The 15,438-nt window shown below is 35.7% G+C and overlaps 1 long non-coding RNA gene across 1 annotated transcript; it reads right to left on the bottom strand.

Moving 5' to 3' along the window:
- Window positions 1–3,488: 3,488 nt before the first annotated feature.
- On the bottom strand, window positions 3,489–6,873 carry LOC129925838 (uncharacterized). Its single transcript, XR_008777558.1, has 2 exons — window positions 6,740–6,873; window positions 3,489–3,608 (listed from the first exon to the last, which is right to left on the bottom strand). It is a non-coding gene; the product is annotated as an uncharacterized LOC129925838 (long non-coding RNA).
- Window positions 6,874–15,438: the final 8,565 nt, after the last annotated feature.

The raw sequence follows: 15,438 nt of genomic DNA, 5'->3' as shown, positions 1-15,438 counted from the left end.
TGACCGGGGATGAAGTGACCAGAGGATGAAATGACCGGGGATGAAGTGACCAGAGGATGAAATGACCGGGGATGAAATGACCGGGAACCCTCGCATAAAACATCTACATTTATCCACACATCAACAGGAATGGCGACTCTTCTCTGACTACAGACTAGGTCGTCATCTTCGTAGTTTGCTAGATCTAGATCTACATCTGGATCAGTGGCGTAGCATCCATGGCGCGAAGGGGTTCAATGAACCCGGGCCCACGACCATTTAGGGGCCCATACCCGATGGTGTAACAACCATGGGCCAGGGTCGGATTTACCTCTATGCAACATAAGCTTTAGCTTAGGGCCTCCAAGAAATATTTAGCAGTTACATACAATATTTAGACTTATATGGGGCCCCATATCTCAAATAGGTTAAGGCTTTTTCAGCTCTAAATACGGCACTGCATGGCGCGTAGGGGTTTCATATCACTTGGTCCCATGACTAATGACCAACTGTGGCCTGTCCTACACTGTAATTTTGTAACAAATGGTTCAAAATTTAAAAGTTTCCTTAAAATATCCTAAACGTCATATCAAATATCATATTAACTTCTAAACATAAACCCGTGTTTTCACCTACAGTCATTGTAAGGAACTGCCTTCATCAGGTTTATTGTAGGTGACGGTGCGTTGGTGGTGACCGTTGGGTCCCAAACTCCCATTATTTCTTTTTTGTTCCTCTATGTTAATTAAACCGTTGATAGTTTTACCTTTTTTTTTTTTTTGCTTTTTTTTTAAAGTAAGCATCCTTTTTGTTTTCATTTTTCTATTATCAGAAATCTATATATAGGCCTAGACTTACAATTAGATATTAAACATACAAAAGAGACATCATATTCTGTTACTTACGAAAACGTTAAAGCTGTTGACATTTTAGCTAATTACCATGACTGAATTAAGGAGAAGGCTTATAACAAAACTTTTTTTTTAGATAGAGCGATAATTACATTTATCATGGAATAGTGTCTTTCACTTGAATGGCTGCCTTGTCGTCTAGTATGTGCACTGGACAGTCGTTCGGATGGTCTCGGGTTTATATCCTGACACAGCATCAATGTTGTTTGTTTTTCAACCGTATCGTCAAAAAAAAAAGGATAGGCCTAATAATGACTTAACTTCAGCAACAAGCTTGCCAAACATACAGACAACATGAAAGACTGAGAACGGTGGATGATGCAAACAAAGAACACATTGAAGAAGTGGATAATTACTGGCTGAAAGTAATTAATCGCATAGTGAATGTTAGTTTTAACTTAAGCATGCAACAACCTTTCATTTAGTGGTCATCGCGAAGAGTGTCGTTTTTGGTGACACAAGTAACAACGACAATATCTTAGCAATAAATAAATTCTTAAGAAATCAAAAACATAAGCCTTTACCTCGACTCACAGATTCAAAGATATAATAGACCTGTTGGGCAATGCAATTTAAAAAAGAAATACTAAAGGAGATCCAATTTGATATCATGATTACAGCCCTCAAAGAGAATTACAAATTTATTAAAATTGCATTTTCTGAAAATGTTTTGTGAACTCCAATGACGAACTACCCAAAGAAATTGTAATCAGAGAGTCATTTTAAGGTTTTCATATTTGTCCGAACCAGAAGTCTTCAGGTTTGACTGAACAAATACTCTAAAGTAATAAAATATCACAATCTTTCTTTAAATTACTGACGATACCAAGGCCATGATGGTTTTCCAATATGAGTGGACAGTACAATAGCCTTCAGTTATTGTTTCAACAAAAGCACCCACGGGCGCATTATGCTCAGTGTGCTGACTAGTACTTAACCATGATCTTAAATGATCCTTTCATTTGGGGGGTGGGGCCCATCAACATATTCTTGAACCCGGGCCCACGAGTACCTTGCTACGCCACTGATCTGGATAAGTACACTACTGGAGGATTACTGTAGGATTACTGGATCAACATTTGTTTATTCATTGTGTCTACTTGATCTGGTCAACATTTGTGCTTGTGATTTAGAGTGTTATGGTCATCTGATCATAGGCCTGCGCAAACCAGAGACAGAGTGTGTAAGGCAGTGCAGTTCAAGACAGGACACGGAGGAGACCGGGATTGTGAGTCGACCATGAAGTCGGTCCTGGCGGAGTCCTCAAGTGTTATGTACGAGTCCAGGAAGAGATAGAGGCAGTATAGTTTAGTACGGTGATGTACGGTGCACCATTAGTAGCTGTTGATTGTGTTGCCAATTGTCTAGTATTGGCTGTTATCTATTTAGTTGACCATTATTAAAGTACCAGATTATTTGGAGCTCTTGTTGTCAGGTTCTTGTGTTGATGTGTTGTGTGTTTAGTAGTGTTTTACAGAACGCCTGATTAGGAGAGAGAGAGAAGAACGTAACAATATTTACAAGCTGATCGTTAGAGTCACCTTGTTGTGTTATTGACTGTTGCAGTGTTGCTGAGCTTGGAATCTACTAGATATACACACGAGTGATGGAATGCCCTACTACCACACTGCGTGATCGTCTATTCAACCTGTGAGGTTGCTTATTTTATTCTTTAAAGAGAGAGTTGGTCTCTCTTGAAACAGCACCACCAGCTTGTCTTAGTATTGACATTTGTCACTTTGTTCCTGACCTGAAGACAGAAGCCAGCACCAACAGATCAACATATCAGCGCAAGTAGAACCGGAACAGTGGAACTTAACCAGGGGCCTTTTTTTGGAAAACCTTACCATATCACTATTTAAGACAGGGGTTCTCAACCTGTGGGTCGCCACCCCCTTGGGGGTCGATTGACAATTTGTCAGGGGTCGTTTAAGACCATCGAAAGTATGGCCTAATCTAAAATGTAAAACTTGACACATACATGTTTTTGTAACAACGGAAATTACTATTTTTTATTGTTATTCGAAGATAGATGTAGCAGACAGCAGAATCAGAATTCATTTCAAACATTTTAATTGTCGCAGCAGAACAAATTTCAACAGTTTAAGTAAATGCGCTTAATGCATAAGCCTGTTCGTGTTGTAAAGCTCTGGTATGCCGTACGTAAGGTCATGAGTCATTATTAATCGTCAATAATAATAAGATATAAGTGAGTTTAAGGTTCGCCACTTTTTTTTTTTTTTTTTTTTTTTTTTTTTTTATTATTATTTATTTTTTTTAGTGACTTATGAGTTATTAAAAATTTATTTTTATTTCTATTATTTTTGCAACAATTTTTCCCTTAAGAACCTAAGACAAAGGACCTCCATCCTATATCCTTAGGAATTCTCTGGGGTCTGCTAGAGTTACAAAAATGTACATATTATGAAACAATTTGGTTTCTATAAAGTACAGAGCTCAAAGTAAGTATGTGTATGAAGAGCTTACAAAATTATTTCATTTTGGAATATAACTCATTTTAAGATTAAATTCATTATTTATTTTTATTATTATTTATTGTGATAGTGTTTTTGTTTTTTTTAACAATTTAGTAGTCCATTTGCTCCATTTTCATGAAATCCTGTCCTGTTTGGGTTGTCTTGAAAATTTATTAATTTGGTCAAAGGGATGTAACCAAAAGAAATTTCCACCTTGCATCTTCCAGTCCTAATTGTCTCTCTTGTTGAAAAAAGAAATTAATAAATAGTTTATAGGTAATTTTTAGTAATTATAATTTTAAAGCAAATAAATGATGTATTAAATACATACACATGCAAATTTTTAATAGTTATTACTTATACAAACACACACACCCATTACATTCAAAACTTATTTTCTTCATTGTTTAAACAGACTTTGTGAATTGATAATTTATGATAAAAATGGAACCTTCCAATTCATTGGAAGAAAATAAAGGAATCCTTGAGAAAAAAAAAATAAAAAAATAAAAAAAATAAATAAATAAATAAAAAAAAATAAAAAAATTCCTTGATTTAATATATAACATATGTACATACAATGGATCAATATAAAATTACATTTGGGGTTAGCCTTTATAGTGTTTAATTTTAAAATCAACTATATTTCTATATATTTTATCCAAATCATTAGGGTTAAAATTGACATTATGATACACAGCTTTAAGTCTACTGTTCCATACTAAGTTTCTGTATTCTGATAAAATTATTAAGTTAAAATTATGTATCATCTTGTGTTTAGCTTTAGGCAACTTGTTTCAGAGAATAGATAAATTAATATTCACATAGGTTTCACAATTTCCTTCTAATGAATCTCTTACAGTATTTCTAACATTACTAAATAAAGAACATTCTAAATATAAATGCTTTTCATTGTCACCATTAACAGATTGACAAAATTTACAATATTTTACACCAGGTTTTTTCTTTGAAAATGGAGTCATCCCAAAGATAAGTCTGTAAGATATTTCTTTAGCTTTTGTTGCAATGTGTTTGTTATGAAGGTTAGTAAAAGTGTCTTTAAAATCTGTTATATTTAAATCTTTTCCCCATTTAATCCTAATAGCTAAATTTTCTTGTAACTGTTTTTTTAATGTTGTGTATATTTCTTTATATTTATTGTGTATTGAAGGTTCATTGCCTGAAAGAGTTCTTGAGATGGATCTATAAAAAGGATGTAAGTTTGTGCCAAAATAGTGTGGAATGTTGTTTTGTATTGGAATTAAATTGCTTAATCTCAAACCATAATAATATATTGTAAAAGGAAAATCATTTGGATTCTTAACTACTTGACCTATGAATTTTAATCTGAGTGCACATATTTTAGTTTTGATGTCTTGTAAATTGATCGCCCCATCCTCTTTGTTTTGAATAATTGTAGTATGTTTGATGTTTCTAAGTGTGTTTTTGAAGATGAAACTTCTAATTATGTTATTTAATTGAAATATGTATTTTGTAGGAGGTTCTATAATATTGGCTAAATAGACTATCTTTGGGATGACCAAATTGTTTATAAGGATGGCTCTACCAAAAATAGTAGAACCTGTGTGCTTGTACCTGTTAACTAAATTGGATGCCTTAATAATAATATTTTTCCACTGATCTTCACAGAAGAAAAAGGGATTACTATTGTATTCTATACCACATATTTTGATTTTATTTACAAGTTTAAAAGAATATTTTTCCTTAAATGTCCACCTCCCTACACCCATTATTGAGGATTTATTTATGTTAATTTTAGAACCACTGGCATGGCCAAAAATTGTAAACTTTTTAACTATGTTATTAATATCATTTTCAGAGGAGGGAAAAAATGTTGTGTCATCGGCATAAGCCTTAACTTTAACTACTGGGATGGGTCCCGGGATTTTTGTTCCTTTGATAGATGGATCTGACCTAATAGATTCTAGAAAAGGTTCTAGACAAAGGATGTATAAAAAGGGGGATAAAGGACAGCCTTGTCTAACAGATCTTTGAATTGGAAAGGATTGGCTTAAAGAATGGTTGATTATTAGTCTACTGCTGGCATTGGTGTAAATTAGTTTAATGCATTTTATTAAAAAAGGGCTGATTTTACATTTTTCTAATATTTTAAAGAGGAAATTATGGCTGACTCTATCAAATGCTTTCTCTTGGTCTACAGATAACAAGGCAACGCTAGAGTTTTTTTCATGACTGTACATGATAAAATCTCGAATGAAATGTGTCATTCCATCAATACTCCTGTCGGGGTGGGTGCAGTATTGGTCTTGTCCTACGAGTTGGGGAGTGAAGGGTTTAAGTCGTTTAAAAATCATTTTTGTCAGTAGTTTATAGTCTGTATTGAGTAGTGAGATGGGCCTGTAGTCACTTGGAGAACTGTTATCTGTTGTTTTTTTGGCTAATAGTGTAATATATGCTTCGTTGAAATTTTTTGGAAGTTGTCCTGTTTTAACAGCGTCACTATACAGTCGCAGTAATAGAGGACTTATTAAGGGAAAAAATGTCTTATAGAATTCAAATGTCAGACCGTCCGGTCCGGGAGATTTGTTGTTTTGTGTCGAGTCTAGTGCAGTTTGGAGTTCGTCTAGAGTAAATGGGGTCTCCAAAAGTTCTTCATCGGTCTGCTTCAACTGTTTACAATATTTTAGAAAACATTCTTGAGCCTCCTTGTTTATAGGTTCCAACTGGTAGATATTTTTAAAATGACTTATGAAAACATCTTTAATTTTGTCTTCGTCTTCAACTTTTGAGCCATGTATATCAAGAACACTTGTTATGCATTTACTAGACTGAACATTTTGTTCGATCGCCAAGAAAAGTTTGTTTGGGCCTTCTTGACTTAAATAGTTCCTGCATCTAACTTCAGCTCCTTTGTAGATGTAGTTATTTAATTCTTCCAACTTTAATGAGGCTTGAGTTCTATCTATTTCGTCCTCAGCGTGTAATAGTGTGTGCTTCAGTTTCTCTAGTTCTTGTTTTCTACGTGTTTGTACTAGTGTTGATATGACCTGACATTGTTGTTTTATTGAGTTTTTTTTACTAGTGTCCATGTTGTTGTTAGGTTAAAGTTTGGATTGTTTGTATCTTGTAAGCAAGAATTGAGTCTGTTTGAGATTAATTCTATAAAAAGAGGTATTTCTAGAAGAGAATCATTAAATTTCCAATGACTAGTTTTCCTTGTCTTTTTTTTAATTTTCGTACTTATCGTAACTATTATTGCCTTATGGTCTGAATATTCCAGAGACTCTTCTAGATGAGCTACCTTACTTATATGATACTCGGTTGGTACGTAAATTCTATCTAGTCTGGAAGTTACGGGATGAGCTTTATTCACCGAAGTAGTGTCCTGACCTGTGGGATTCACACTCCTGTATGCATCCTGTAACTTAAATTCACACTCAATGTCTTTCAAGAAATTATTAATAGTAGTGTTCATCTGTGAAGGAAGATTTACCGTTGTTGTGTACTGCTTGTCTAGTGTGGACGTGATGTAATTAAAATCCCCTCCTAAAGTCAAACTATCCCCTCTATATGTGTCGTGTAATTTTTCACTCAAATATTCAAAAAATTCCCGTTTCTCTGTTCTTTTTGCTGGTGCATAAATGTTAGCCAGTGTAATTGTTTCATTTCTTGTTTCTACTTTAATGATGACTACTCTCCCTTTGTTGTCACTATACTTATGGACTATTTTAAACCTATCTGATACCTGAAAAATGGCTACCCCCCTGCATCCGCTACCATAACTAAAACACCCTTCCTTAAAACCCATGTCTGTTGTGTATGTGTGTGCTTTGTGTTCTGTACCTAAATTTGTCTCTTGTAAAAAAAATAAAGTCTGGTTTATACTTTCTTGATAAATATACTACATATTTTTGTTTGTTTGTGAGTCCATGAATGTTTAGAGACAAAACCGTGATGTCCTCCATGATTTTATATTTAAGTGGGTTTGTTTGTAACTAAGATGTATGTGTGTTTTGGAGAAAATTGAAGTGATATTGGATACCTGTAAGAGAAAAAAAAGTCCGGTTTGCGTGTTTTAGTTGAGTGAACTGTGTATTTTTGTTAATTTTTCAGACTTCGAATGTTAAATGAAAGAATTGTAATGTCAGCCATGATTGTGTGTTGGTGGGTTTTTGCGTTGTGTGTGTGTGTGTGCCTACTATTTAAAAATGTTTATGTGTTTGGCGGTGTGTCAGGGTCCTCCCCCTCGTCGATTACTAGAGGTGCAGGAGAGTTGGGGATATCTTCCAAATCTTCCACTTCCTCTCCCGTTCTCCCCCTTTCCCTTCTCACCACAGTGCCTTCCCCCTGGTCATCTGAGGTAGAGGACAGAGAAAGAGTTCTTTTCCTGTTTGTTTTGTTTGGAGAGCTAGGCTCCGATCTAGCGTGTCCGGCAGTTTTCATTTTTTTGTGTGTGTTAGACCCTGTGCTACTTTCGCCTTTTTTTGGAGGGGAAAGGGTACCCCTCCCACTGTCCATACATTTTTCAGGTGTTGTACCTTTTTTTTTGCTTTTTACTAGTTCGAACCCTTCTCCGTCTACCTCAGGGGGTATAGCCTTGGTCTGCCCTTTTTCATTATCTTTTTTTCAAGGTTAGCCACTTATAAAGTTCATATAGGGTGTCTGATTGAAATACTAAGTTGTTAAATCTGTAATATGTGAACCAAAATGTGTACGTTTTGAAAAAGGTTGAACAGTGCATCCATAAATTTTAATTTTAATACGTAAACTTTGTATAGAATACGTAACGTATTGGAGAACATGAACCTTGGATGAACTTCTAATGGTAGTAGGGCAGAAAAGCATGGGCCTCTCGTTGTGCTCTGGTAAGAAACTCTGTTGTGGGCCTCCCATAGTGCTGGTAAGAAACTCTGTTGTTGAACGTAGTGTCTCATAGCCTCCATGTAGTTCAAGTGACCCTTCAGTTGTCTCCTCGCAGCATTTGGACACTCTCGTAAGACATTCACCAATGTTTCCTCTGCCTGCCCCATCAGTTTGTATGTCAATTGTAGCGAAGTTATTTATGTCGAATTATCAGTGATGCCATTTGCTAATGCTTTGCGGACAAAATTTCATCAAACTTTCCAAATTACTTAACATCCCATTTGCACATGCCAGAACTCCAATGAAAGTCAAAAGTGAAAATGTTTAGGAAACAAATAGTTTATTGAACTCATTAATATAGATGCAGCGAAAAATTTCTCTATTACAGACATCTGGATCAAGTGTTTGTAGTCTTGTCCAATTTGTCTGTGTTGCATTTTCTTCTTCAATTTGCAATAATACATTATTTGCATAACAGTCTGTTCATTATCATGTCTAAATACAGAAAAACGTCACATGTGTATGCAATGTGAATAATAGGAATTAGAAATAGTAAGATAAATAAATGCATATCTTAAAGAGATATTATAAAGAGAATATAATTACAAATTGTTTCATGATTAAACATAAAGCTTTGGCAATGAAAATCAGATTTACTGTTGGGGGGGGGGGGTCGCGGCGTAGTGAGGAATTGTAAAAAGGGGTCGCCGAGCAAAAAAGGTTGAGAACCGCCGATTTAAGAGGATAAAAAGGGGTTCATTCTTATGTGCACTGACCATTTTTTTATTCTGAGCTTCAACTCTTACTGGAAGCAATCATTGATGTAGCAGATAAATATGGAGCAATCCAATCAAAAAATTCTATAGTTCAACAACCAACAAAGTATTGTAGATGTTAGTTTCAAAATATTCGCGTATGACTATATGATGATTTTTCAAAAGGCGACATTCGATCAGAAATACAATGACTGAGAACGGATCTAAAGGCAACAAAAGTTATTCTTAAAGAAAATAAAAGTGGACATTTGCATGTTTCATATGCCACTAAGGCTTTAAAGAATATCTTTAAATCATTTAACAAAGCCTTCCACCGTTTCTTACCATCTGCTTATCTATGGCGTATGTGAAAAAGGATTTTTAAAATTAAAATTAAGAACTTTTTGAGACAATGGAACAAACGACACTTTCACAAATCGGAATTTTATTAAAAATGAGATCGTTACAGACATTAACTTGAAGTTAGCGATACGTTTTCAAGTTTGAAATCCAGAAAAAAAAAAGACATTTACTTATGATTGCGTTGTTGCAAAATTGAACTATATATTAATGGCAATGTTTTCGATTCCAAAGATTAAGGATGCGTGCATAATTTCACATGACTACGCAAACCCAGTGAAATGTAGATAACTTGTAATAAACAGCTGAATTTTAAGGTTTAATATATACGCATTTCTATAGCTGTTGACAAATCAAATAACGTAGGTAATTATTGTTATAACCATATTGGCAGCGCGAAAGGGTTAACTGTAGGTTCAGCTGACACACGTGAACTCAGGCGATGGAGAAGGGACAGTACTACGGTTACACGCAAATATGATCAATGTTATGGCCATGTGATCCAAAGCCTGCGTGGACTAGAGCGTGACCTCCGTGACCCCGAAGGCGCCGACTAGAGGCACAGTGTGTAAGAAGGCGGCGGTTCAAGATAGGACACGAAGGAGACCTGGACTGTTAGTCTGGCTATGAAGTCGGTCCTGGTTGAGTCCTCAAGTGTTATGTACGAGATAGAGACAGTAGAGTTTTGTACGTTGATGTACAGAGTAACATTTTAGTTGTTGATGTGTTTGTTGCCAATTGTCTAGTATTGGCTGTTATCTACTTATTCACTCATTATTAAAGTACCAGATTGACCAGAGCTCTTGTTGTCAAGTTCTTGATGCGTTAGATGTGCTGTGTTGTGTTTAGCAGTGTTTACTGAAGGCCCGATTAGGAGAGAGAACGTAACATTATAAACTATATGTATTACCGCGCAACAAACAAACGAAAAAAAAAAGATTTTTTTAAAGGAGGCGAGGTTGACACCCTGAGCTGACCGCACCGGGTGACACCCACCATAGTGACGCCACTGATATTTACCATTATATTTAGTTAACACCTAGTGTTGTGAACTCCTGACATGGCTTTGACATGGACATATAACTTTTTTCTTCCAGGGATTAAGAAAGAAATATAAATTTAACAAAAAGTAATCAGAATATCTGTGATTATAGACAATGCATCAAATGTTAAACTATTAAATATACACAAACTGCTTTGTACAATACTTAAACTATATGATTAGACTTCAAAACTCATGCCTCTTATTACAATAACGATCTCCCAAGGGTCGTAACTGTACTTACAGACCAATGAAATCATAACATAGAAATCGTTATATCTTACAACCAAGTGCTATATATAAAGCTGTATACAAATACAATCGTCACACCTAGAATATGATAAACGTTTTTTTTTCCGCCTTGGAGGAAAAGTCCTTGCCAGCTATCCTTCGATTTGACATATGTGAGAGTTTCTTTGAACAAGCTTGAAGAGTGCAGTCTCTTGGTACATGTATTTGCAGAGTTGCGGTCAGTGTTAGCGCTCGATAAAATAGCAGGTTAACGTCCACCAGTTGACGATAGAAGAAACTTAAGAAAGTTCTTCACTTGCCATTGCCTTGGGTCAAAATGTTGATTTGTATCGACGGAGCTCTGGCAGCAGCAAGAAACAAAATACGAGCAGAAGCATCATGAATTAACTGCGTTTACTGGGTATTTTGGTGATAAAACTGCAGATATCTCTGGCACTGAATAGATGTGTTTGAGCATTGGTTTTGTTAATGACGATTGTTTTCGAGAAGAATTCATTTCTTTTGTCACTATTGTTAAGAGGGACGCACTGCCTGTGTCTAACGTCATTGTCAGCCAATACATTATGTACATTTTACACATGAACAAACTACTCGGCCAAGGCTACGATGGCTGCCCCGTGACGGCTAGCATTTAGTACTATGTTCAGACAAGGATTGGTGAAAAATATAAAAAAACAGCCTTTGTCCGTTGCCCGTCTCACATTCTTATTTGTTATCAATGACCTGAATGACGTTTCAGATATACGTAAGCTGTCAGTGTCACGAAGAAGATTATCTATTTCTTCCGTAACAGTCCCAAGCGAGAGCGTTTGTGCTAAATTTACCTCTTTTGTGTGAGACACGATGGACTGAGAAATACGAATTCATTCGCAATTTAAGTCAAAACTTTTGTGTCGCGTGTCTCAAAATAACGGCTGTAAGTGAAACCAGACAAACTGCATATGTGTAATCAATGCCTATTTCTCGTGTGTTTCTGATTTTTCTTTTAATTGTCCTCAATTATTCATCTGTTATTTAATCAGTATCCCTGATGTTGCATTCTGTCCAACTTAGCAAAGTTCCACAACACATCAGCAGTCACATTGATGACATCATCAAAAACCAACTTGACCATGCTGAGGTACACTTAAGGGATGGCATCTTGAGGAAGGCGAGACTGCTGTCAGATACACTTGGTATTGGATTGGTGCAGCCGAGAATTTGCATTTGACAGACACACCGAGCGAAAACCACATGTTCGGATTTAGAGAGTTATTACAGAACACAGCTTTACACTCCGTATCTTGATTCGTTAGTTTCTTCATTAACGTCTCGCTTTTCAAGTAATAATAATGCTCAGTTCAACTTGTTTTGTCTACATCAGGGGTGGGCAAATTACGAACCGCGGGCCACATGCGGCCCGCCGGAGTGTTTTATGCGGCCTGCGGACACCTACAGATATATAAGGTGTACCCACAGTATATACATGTAAAAATGATATATAAGGATATATAAGGTGTGCCTACAGTATATACATGTAAAAATGCAAATACATTAACAATAATTCTAAATATCTGTATAAATTATTGAAACTGTCGCATTATAAAAAGTTTCAAGTAGACGAAGCTTAAGCTAATTGACTATACTTCAATACACTCAGACTTCACTCAGTCTAAGACACAATCTCAGGCCAGTATTTATTCAATGCTATGAAGAACTGTGTTGAGTGTTGGGTATGCTTAGAACAAGATGGCAAATGTAACAACTGATGGATCTCAATCTTTGACTAAGAAAAAGAGTTTGTTTGTTTGTTATTTTAAAGAATATACCAACCATAAACTCTTAACAGGAAAGTTTGCACAAAGCTGCATAAAATATCACATAATTGTCTCATATATTATTGTGATCTCGTCAGTTCCAACATGTACTCAAAGATTTAGAAACAAAATATTCCGATGTATCCGTTGGCTTAGCATGGGCAAGGCAATGAGAAGAATATAAAACCTCAAGGAAGAAATATTTATGTTCCTTGATGGACATTGACGGTGACTTTATTTCTAATGAAGAGTGGAAGACAGATTTCATGTTTTACGTGGCAGCTATAGCAATGAGTTGTTTGCATTTGCTATGCAAGTGCATGTTAAATCTTTTCAAACAAGACCTTCGAATTTCTCCAGGCAAGTAAAAGAAAAAAAGATTTTGTCATTTTCCTTTGTTGAAAAGTGAAACTATTTCTAATGAAATTGTTAAAAGTACAAAACTTATTTTAAATTCCTTAATTATAAAATTTTTAATAGCAAATTTTAAGACGCCAAGAACCAGTTTTCAATACCATCAGCTCACCATTTAGCGCAGATACTGATTCAGTTCCAAAGAACATAATTCCATGCAAATTATGACCTGAAAGAGAAGGTCCAGTCAGTTCTTCCACGCGAGTTTAATGGGTGCCAGAAGCATACATTTGTGAACAAACATGTTTTGTTTTTAGGAGACTTAACAAGTGTAATCAAAGGTTGATGTTGACTGACTGTAATTTGATAGCAGTCACAAGAATGACAACTAGTACCACAGTTCCGGAACATTACGAACGAGTGTAAACAGTTAAATACTTCACATTAAGTACAACTGTACATTTGGGGGTTAAAGGTTGTGTTGTAAAAAGACAATAGTCTTTGAGAATCGTTCATGAAAACGTTCTTCAAAAGAAAATAGGTAGCCGAACATATTGACCTGATTCAATGGAAAGTCTCTCTCCTCTTTTTTACATTGCGATGGCTGTGTGTCGATCAGCGAAAACATTTTTGCTTTTTTAGAAGAGTGGCTTAAACCGTTCAGCTACCTACTAATTTTGAGTTCAAAACTCGAGTTGTGTTTGCTGAGCGTCTAAAGGGAGCTTAAAAACTCTCTCCCATAATCCCCTCCCCCCTCCCCCCACACACATACAAAAGAGGTTGGACAAGAGAGTACTGAGCATGTTATAAGTATGAACGCTGCGCTATATAAAAATATTTCAGATTCACTTATCTTGAGGAACTCTTTGAGTAAAATAATATTAGGAACAAAAAAACAACAACAACGTAAACACGGTTGGTCGTTGTGTCGGCCACATGACATCCCCGTTAACTGCGGCCTCAGAAACAGATGACCTTTACATCATCTGTCTCATAGATAGCCATGTCTGAAAGAGAAACTTTTACTTTCACGAAAAAGTAATCTTTCTGTTCTGAAAATTGTTTCAAATTACAGGTAAAGTGGTCATACAATAAACATCGTTCAAATCAATAGTCCATTTATGATCTGCATGATCTGTCCTTTGTGTTCCTTATGGAACATAGGGCCTGAGTAAAAACACTGCATTTTCCACGGTCTCTCGTTAGTGTCTTACCAACTCTTTCTTGTCTTCTCAAGATTCCTCTCGTACAGCGATGCCCATCTTAATTCGGCCTGTGGGCCATTTTAATTTCCTACACTATTGTCGCGGGTCACATCCAAGAAAAGGTAAATAAACTAAATGAAATGAACCTGAAACTATTTGGATTGGAGACTTACATTCATGATTTGGATAGTGGAAGTTATTGATTTTTTTTTTTTTACGGAAAACGGCTTAATTTCTCTACTTAAGATGTAAGCAAAATTGTAGCTAGCTTTATTACTGACTCATTTTCTTGTTTCTTTTTGGTAAATATTCTACAAAATCTTTCAATCTCTAGGCTTAGTTTAAAAATCTTTTATTTGCCGTTCAAATCAATATGACAGTCATATTTGTTTCACAATACCGTTTATCTGTTGTTGTTTTTATTAAGCATCAAAAATTTCTTTATAAAACAAATTTGTTGGCTTATTATCATGTTCCACAAACAATTAAAGATCCATTTTCCTGGTAGACTCTTCATTCAGAGTCCCAGTCATTAACGACCAAATTTTAACGGCCATGGTACCAATCCATCAGAGAAATAGTGAGGACCCTAGCGTAAGCAAAGATACATTTTTTTCAACCTTTTTTTTCATGAAGGGAGGATTTTCTACACTTTGTGCCGACGTTTCGCCGGGCCTGATAGAACCACATCGTGGGCCGGATCTGGCCCGCGAGCCGCATTTTGGGCATCACTTCAATAGTACACTGTGTCGCCATGTTTTTTTGTTTTTTTGTCTTCCTCTGCGTCTTATTCTCAGGGAATTGTAATTTAACACCTGTCTAGCTCTGTTGTTGACATCTTTTCTTAGAGTGTGATGGTGGTGACTTGTAGCACCAAACTGCTGGTTGACAATTTTAACTTGTAAAACTTGAATATAACTTCTTTATGAGCAAAACTAAATATAACTTTTATTAAAATATAGACACCCCCCCCCACACACACACTCACTCACTCCATAACACCCCAATATAACGCATGTCTTATTCTGTTGTTGGCATCTTTTCTTAGGGTGTGACCAATCCATCTCAATTTCTTTTTAAGATCTTCGCCTATATTCTGCGTTCACTTGTTCAATTCATCTTGATTAATGGTCTTAATCAATTCATTTGCGGCAAACATATTTTTTTAACTGCAGGAACATCAAGTACACCCTTTTATAGTCTTAAGATATATTATTATTGAGATCTATTAAGTCTAAATCAACAGCTAGGCCTATATAGATCTAAAAGCATTAGGGTAACCAACTCTAGAAAAAAAAATCTTAATCCACACCCTCTCTGACCATAAAGTAAATAGACCGTGTCCAACTGATTTTAACTACCTGGTCAGCTAGACATACACATGACCACATGTAGGCCTAGTGTACTGTACGTGTGTAGTCGATAATACTGTAAGACTACCCTGCATTAAGTCTTATGCAAT

Source organism: Biomphalaria glabrata, chromosome 4 (genome assembly GCF_947242115.1).
Source record: "Biomphalaria glabrata chromosome 4, xgBioGlab47.1, whole genome shotgun sequence".
NCBI lineage: Eukaryota > Metazoa > Mollusca > Gastropoda > Planorbidae > Biomphalaria > Biomphalaria glabrata.
This window is presented reverse-complemented; position numbering and strand designations above follow the sequence as displayed.